This window comes from Pinus tabuliformis, chromosome J (genome assembly GCF_031772625.1).
Source record: "Pinus tabuliformis cultivar Carrire ecotype Pingquan chromosome J, CPIR1, whole genome shotgun sequence".
In the NCBI taxonomy this organism is placed as follows: Eukaryota; Viridiplantae; Streptophyta; class Pinopsida; order Pinales; family Pinaceae; genus Pinus; species Pinus tabuliformis.
The window spans coordinates 874,877,803-874,886,234 of NC_142295.1; positions in this window are offsets into that span (position 1 = coordinate 874,877,803).

The window sequence follows — 8,432 nt, forward strand, 5'->3', positions numbered from 1 at the left end:
GCATGAACAGTCTGCTATTCAACAATTGAAATATGGAAGTCTTCATTTAACATTGGTCATCCCTTTTCCCTTGATGTCAAAGGGGGAGATTAGCTTAGTGTTTAGAGAGTAGCTTGATGTTCTGAAAATCTTGATGCTTGTCTTGATGTTATTTACAGGCTATGGTGACCAAATGCCAAAGTGATTGCAATAAAGTCCAAAGGGGGAGATTGTTGGCATTATGATGCATGTGTTGTCCCTAATGAAAACTCGTAGCAGAACAAGTATATGGTAACTTGTTGGCTTAGAGGATCCTAACCCATGTGTTTGCTTATGGAGGCCTGACCTAGGTTCGGAGTTATTTAGCCAAACAAATCCCTACACTACTGGCCCTTTCGGCATCAGCCCATGGAGCGCGGGCTGAAGTCTCACCCAGAGCAGTATGGAGGGATGATGGAACCAAGTTTCTGCACCCTTGAGATGTTTGAGATGTCAACTTAGTCCAACTAGATCTGTCTTCACACAGGTCATTTTGCGAACTGTTATAACCTTCAATACCCTCGCGATCTACTATAATCATCTTTCACGCAGCCCTAACTAAAGGTTGAGATGCTTTCACACTGCTACGACAACAACCTACGCTATTTCCCCAAATTACACTGCGAATCTTACTTATCTTCTTACAGATGTTAGTTAAATTCGCGGAAACAAATATTCTATCTCGCATTCACTTAATCAACACAACCATATATATTCGCGCATCATATAAATAGTAGAAGTGTAATTTATACCTAATATATCCAATGCATAAAATAGAAAATAAATACACAGAATTGATATGAAACTTCTCTTTATTAATGCTTACAACTGTTATAGACTCGACTCATCATGAGTACTCAGCTGCAGGGGCCTGCACACTCAGCTGCGGACTACTAGGCCTCCGTGCACTGAACTGCAGAACCTTCTCCCACTCTACGACCCAAAACTAGACTTTAATCCATAGATACGACTCAACTTTTCATCCTTTTCTTGATCATTATGTTATATTAGATTAGATTCCTTAACTACTTAGAGCCTCACTCTATTTATACAATCCCATGGTCCATGGACCATGGGTAGATCTCTACAGCTGACATTACATTAAGAAAATTGAGGGTGGAAAACCCTATGAGTCTTTTACATGCTACGTGCTCTGCTCCCACAAAATGTGGAGTCTTTACATTGGAGTTACAATTTTTGACCAAAATCTAGGCTCTAAGCCCCAAAACATCTCTTGGGGGATACCACGCCCAACAGGCCCCCAACACAAACATTGTGACTCGCCCTTGAGTCACTCTATCGGTGCGGAGATCTTTGTGCGAAGACCTCCCAATTCTACCTAGATTGCTACAAGATCTACATCGCACTAATCGGCTACTTGCTGTACTTCCTTGACATGCTGTTCAGAGATCGTTGTGGCTGAACTGTTGCACTAAACCTTTTCCTGTGTTGCTTGTAGCTGCGTGAAATTTACTTAAATGGAGGTTGTAATGATATACGCCTCATCAATCCAAGACTTTAAGTGCACCTTCAAAACTTCTTCCTTATGTCGAGCAACATCTACCTGTTCCTTGAGTGCTTTCGCCTACTGCATCCTCACGAGCCTCTATGTAAAGGAAATTGTCTGCATAGTCCCTTTTACTTTGTCATATTTTTGATGTATCTCACGCACCTCTATCTCTAGGCGTTGTATGTTCGGGTCCTCCTGTAGGGCAGTGAGAACCTCTAACAACTACTCGAACATATTTGTGCAGTCTGTCACTACATTGTTAACCTCCATTATTGTTGCTATAATCGTGATGGTGGACTATTCCTTAACCTCCGACAGAATTGAAGGCTATTGTTGGCTTGTATGGGCCTGACCCAGGTTCAGAGGTGATTTAACCAAGCAAATCTTGGTACTACTAGCCCTTTTGGCAACAGTCCATGGAGCGCGAACTGAGGTCTCACCCGAGGTAGTATGGGAGGGTGCTAGAACTAGGTTTCCGCACCCTGGGGATGTCTGATGAGCTTTTGGAGGTCTGTGGTTTGACCCTGCATGCACGATGCTATGTGCACTCGTTATTCCTTCGCAACCTGTGATGCTGCTTCTGCGCAGCCCTACTCGGGGTGCAACCCATATAATACCCAATTTCCTTGATATTTAATCTGTTATTACCTGATTACTTAACTTATTTGTGTAAGACTAATGATTATTACAACATATTCAACAATCATATCAGTGCGTGCGATAAATAAACTAGTATAAATGTAAAGAAGGAAAATGCTCAAGCAGATACACAAAAATAGGAATCAACTTCTCTTTATTATTCTTCGACCAATATTACAGAATCGACACCACCCTACACACTTAGTTGCAGGGGTCTGCGCACTCAGCTGCAGACTCTACTAGGCCTCTGCACACTCAGCCGTAGAGCCTCTTCCTACTACTACACCCCAATACACTTAGACTCTTACTCTATGCTCAAACCATTCGCATTCATCTCTTTTCCTTCTTCGCTCTCTTTACAACTTAGAGCCTCACTCTATTTATACAATCCCATGGTCCGTGGACCATGGGTAGGCTGAAATGAATTTACATTATATTCCAATACTTTAGGGTAGACAACCCTATAATTAACATATACTTCATGCTCCGCGCCTGCAATTCTTGGAGTCTTACAGTACCTTCGACCAAAGCTTGGGCATTGAACCCAAAAACATGCTGTGGGGGGATTCCATGCCCAATAGGCCCCCAACACAATCATCGTGACTCGTCTCGAGTCACTCTACTGGTATGGCGATCTTGGCGTGGAGCCCCTCCAACTGGTCAAGTAATGCTCGGAGGTCCGTAGTGCACTATTCTGCGGTTTGTTGGACCTGCTGCTTGCGCTCTTCCAATGCCTCTTTGTGAGGATCAGCTGCCTGCCTTAGCATGTAGAGTCCCTATATCTATGCAAGCTTACCCTCAATATCTGCCGTAACGGTGGAGGCATCATCAATCCATGGTTGGACGCGCGCTTTGAGAAGTGCCTCTTTCTATCTTGCGGTATCCACTTGCTCTTTCAGTGCCATTGCTTGCCACATCTTTGCTCGTTGTTGGTGAGGACGACTGTCTACATAGTTCCCCTTACATTATCATACTGCTCTTGAAGCTCGCGCACCTCTGTTTCTAGGCACTGTATCTTGGGGTCCTCCTGCAAAGATGTGAGGACATCAAAGGCTTTGTCCAACATATTGGTACAATCCTGCACTGCCCGTCTAATTTCTTCCAGTCCTGTTCGAATAGCGCAAATTTGTTGCTCTCTAACTTCCAGAGGAGTGGAAGGTTGCGCCTTCAGCCGTAGCTCAGCAATATAGATGTTCAGCTCTAGATGCACTTGCGTTGTTTCCTCATGTGCGCTTCAGACTCCACTTGCCAGACAGTGGATCCACATCTCTGTTGGTAGGTCTGTGGCAATGGACAACTCTGGGACTCACCGGTATGCTTCATCAACTGTCTACATGATCAACTGGTTTTGTGACACCAGTTCGTCACACTACTAGCTGAGCTATTCGATGTTGATATTGTTCTCACTCATCACCTGAATCGCGTGACCCTCCCTGGCACGGAGCTCTGCTGTTATGCCATCCTGCAGTTGGTACAATATGTCTCACGGAAGGGTGGCCAAATTAAGGCCAAGTCCCTTGATCCTACCCACCACGGCTCTATCGTCCTCTTTCTCTATTGTTAGCACTCCTTCTAGTAGCACTATGGTGTTGCCCATCTTTTCATGTAGTAGCTGCTCCACTGCTGATGTGCCTGCTGCGCCGTAGGTGGCTATGATTCCTTTCTGTGGGGATCGAACCTATAGTTCTTACAGTTGCACCCTTAGGGCCCCCAACACAATTTGCTGCTCTGACATGGCTTCCTAGAGTGCCTCCTTGGTGACCTCGCGAACCGTGTCACCGATGTCGTAGAGGTCGCCTTTTGTTAGTGTGATTGGGTCGATGGCCAATTTGGATGCCTTAACCTTTTTTCGTGGACCCAATCTCTCTATGATGCATGGCCTTTTCATCTGGGTGGAAGTTGTGCCCAGGTTTATGCCTTCTTCTATGTCTTTTGCTTCCTATCTTGTAGACAAGTCCTGGCCCTCCTCGTCCTGCATTGTGGTGGCCCCTGTTGCCTGTGCTGCTGCTGCTTCTTCGACGGCCTTTTCCTGCTCTGTAGCTACCCTTGCTACCTCACGAACAACCCTTACCTCTGCGGTCACTTTTTCGTTGTGCCTCTTCTTAGCCAACATCGTGACATGAAAATTGGCTTCATCCTTTTGTTTCTTTACTGTTGTTCTATCCAACTCTGCCAGATTTGGGGCACACCACTCGGGGGGCCATGATTCTAACACTGAAAAGATTGCATCATCAATGGCGATGAAGGGGAGCTTGGTCCATTGTTGTGCCAGATCCTTACGCACCTTGATGTAAACATTATGCATGTCTGCCTTGAAGTCTGCAAAGCTCCGCAGACTGTTGTACACTGTGGGGGATAGGCGCAACCGTCTATTGATCCACATCTAGATGCTTGCCTCCATGAGCACCCAGAAGATCTTTGTCTTGCGAATTCGCTTTGTGTCCTTGGTGGCCCAGAGTGACATGTACTTTGCGGCCTCTGGTATGTCCTATTCAATGCTAGGGAACTAACTGTCCTCGAGTAGTTCTCCTGTTACCAGCAAAATGGACAAGAGAAACCATGTGTAGTGGAAGGTATTGCCCTGCTCCTAGGCTTCCTTGTAGTTGGTCAAGAATTCCTCGTAGAGGAACTCAACCCAGTTGAATTGGACCCCCTCTACGCATTGCTTTACCAGCATAACTACCAGCGCTGGTGCCTCCTCACCGTGACATTTTCACATTACCTTCCTAGCCATGAGTTGGGTGGCTACACACACCCATTTATCTTTGATGTTGTTGATTACGTAACCCCTCTTTTTCTTCTCAAGCTTGTATTTTTTCTTCATGGCCTCCATGAGTGCCAAATCTCCACTTTTTCCTACTATCGTCGCGGGGTCCTCTCCCTTACAGGGGAGCTGGAAAATTCTATGGATGAGATCCACCATGATGGGAATAGGCTCCTGCACCCATAAGCACCCATTGTCCACCAAGTAAAGCAGTTGCCTGATGACAAAAATAGTGATAGGTGCATGGTGAAAGTGTGGAATCTGCAACAAATGAAGTAATTTGGCCTTCTCCACACTGCACAGCCATTTCCGCGGCCCTAGTTTTGTGACTGGCCCCTCCGTGCTCTACTTCATGAGGCTCTCCGTCTCTAAGTGTGGGAACTTCTTGCTGTTCACGAGGTTTCAATATTCAAACTTCACCGTGGGAATGTGACCCAGGTGCAAGCCCTCAAACACAATTCCATTGGGGAGGAGCTGGGTCTGGAGTGTGCTCTTAGTGGCATCCAGGTCCTTTGGTATCTTAGTTTTCCCTTTCCACGGAGGGACGTACTCGGGCAATTTTGTTACAGAGCACATCGGTTGGATGTCTTCTTCCATGTCTTTCGCTTCCTCTATCTCATCGACAAGAGCCTATAGGTCCTCCTCCTCGTCATCTGTCTCAATGGTGACAACCTTGCCCTTTTCTTCCATTGAGAGTTTAGTGAGCCGTGGATTCCTCAGGGACATGCAAACTGGTCCCGCTGCCTGCTTATATTTCTTGGGCCTCGGCGTCCGAGGCGATTTCGGGATTTTCGGCGTGACCCTAGTGTCTCCAGGAACATCATGTACCATGGGGTTCTATGCGGCCTCGTCGATGGTTCCTTCTGTAGAGCCTAAACCTCTCTTGGTACTCGTCATCCTATTTTAGCTGTCTGTGGTCATTCGTGAACTTCGGGGCTCAAATCTTGCTCGGCGTTCAACACTTTGTGCTCTAATCAACTGCTCAAATCTCTAATGAATAAGTGTTGTCTCATGGTTATCCCTTGGAGTTTTATAGTGCCTTTTGAATTCAAATTCGACCGTTCCCTCCAATTCTGGGCCATAAATGCTTTCTTGGCAGCAGATTGCCCCAAATATTGCCCTTAATTCATGTCTTAAATTCCCGCCGCCCGCTCACTTTTGCCTTGTTACACAGTAATTTGTCACTGTATTCACTCCAGTATTCCTACTATGTCATGTGTCCAAAGTTGTTCATGCTCATGTTAGACAAATGCTCTCTGATGTTGCCAAATGACCCACTTTTCCAAAGGTTTCTGCCTCATCGCATCTGTTGACTAAATAAACGCACTGAAGGGCGCTGCAAAATAGCCCAGAAGTGCTCCCATCATGGAAGTACACCTGATTCCCGTGATGGTCCGATTTTATGTGCTAGCACAACTGTCGTTTGTAATCTTTCAGGCTGACCTGACTATCTACGTTATTCAATAGCGATGTCAGAGCGGCAGGCAAATTATGTGCCCATGATGATCCAGATTGGGCGAATTTGTTCCAACAGTCGGCCTTCCAGATGACTCCAGACCTGGTTGTTGGCTTAGTTTATGTCGCCCTCCTTTCTCTGACATGGTTGTTCCGTCATTTGTGCTACCTTCCTTGGAGATAAGCTCATCTTACCACCTTTCATGGAGACTCCTTCTCCTATTTAAACTCCCACCATTACTATGTGCTGCTAGTTTTGGAGTTCTTAGTCTTTGGAATAGTGTTGTTAGTGCTTGTGAGTTTGCTAGATAGCTGGTGTGAGTGTGACAAGTGTGAGATTGTTGATAGCTTGAGGAAGGTTGTGAAGTGCCCTTAATCTTGTGTAAAACTTGTGAGTGAGAGAGACTTGTATGTTGGTAGATCCATCTTCAAAGAGTGAATGCTTGAGGAACATGCTAGCTGGACCCTTCTGAGGAAGATTGTGATGTCAAGACTTTGGTTGTAAGCTTACTCTTATTTCATAATTAATGCAATCAATGATGTTTTCCTATCTCTTGTATGTAATGTACTTAATAGCTCATGACTTCTTGACTTTGTGAGTAAATAGATCATTTGTTGTTCTGGTTACGTGTTTTGTTGTATTTCCTTTGCATTGCTTCAGGTTGATTACTCATTGAGGAGAAGGAAGCGGAAGTTGGAGTAGTGCAACGGAACTCCATCGACCATCGGTTGAGTTAGGCCTCCAACTATGACTATTTAAGGAAAGCTATTGTTGATCTATCCTTGTTTGTGACTAGACCCACTCTAGGGCTAGAGGGGTTGCCTCTGTCCGCAGAGGGAACAATTTCCTACATCACAGCCTTAAATCGAACATCTTGTCATGAATAGTGACACCAATGGTCACTTCCTAGCCTACCTGCGCGGCAGCGCAGCCACCCGTGTGCGGTCACGACCGTTGTGCCATGTTGATTCTGCGTGCCCCTCCCTCATCGTGTAGCTCCCAAACAGACTCTGTTATAGTCCCGCACTCTCTTTCAATTGCCTTGAGCTCTAATACTGTGCTCCCTACGGTTAGTCAAGTAGTCATACCACATGTGCGAGACTTCAACTTGCCTTCCAGTATAGTCCATGAAAACTCCTCAATTTCCTTCACGACAACCAACGCCACGTGTTCTACTATATGTAGTGCGTTCCCCTGGTTACTGCATTTGGTGAGGTGTGGTCATACCCATGGCAATAGAGTCATAAATTCTCAGCGACAATCTTCTAATGCAGTGGTATGATCATCCGTATCTTGCCTTGTCATCCTTGGTTCATCGATGAGACATGCTTGCGTGATCTCATTTTCCACCCTCTTGATCTTAGCATCCATCAAAATTCTTTTCTTCCTCAACCATACCCGGTCCCTTTTGACTTTGCGAAGTCTAAGGTTCCCTTGCCCAATGGCTTCCTGAATCCTTATATGTTCGACCTCGCGTAGATGTGTGATTTCTTCGTCTTGGTCATTGCGCACTATCACAACTACGGGAGCCATTACGTGCAGATCCATTTTTGTATTCTCTTCAGAAATTACAATTTCTACCTTATTCCACACCTTTGAAATCATCTCCGCACTCAAGGTTTTGCACATGGTCCTATAGGCCCAGCGAACCGCTGGCACACGCAGGTCCCAATCAGTTTGTCTCGCCTGGTGAACCTTGTTCAGTACTCCTCAGACCCTATCAAATTCTTCGTCGTGCATAATTGGTAGCACATGTCACCTTTCCAGCTGCTGGGGTTTGTTTTGATTCTCTATTCTGGGGGTGGTGTGTGCTTGTGCGGGCTGTACAGCATATGTCTGTACCCATCAAGAAAAGTGGGTGCACAAGTTGTTCCACCCCTGGAGTTGGGGTTTTCCAAAACGTAGGCGCATCATCCTTCTACATCTGTGCCAGTTCTCAAATTTTCCTTGATGTGTACCCCACCATCATGTGGGCATTGTGCATAGTGCTCATTTCAGAGCATCGAAACGCTACTATTCTAGTACTGCGCTTTCAAATTGGCTCT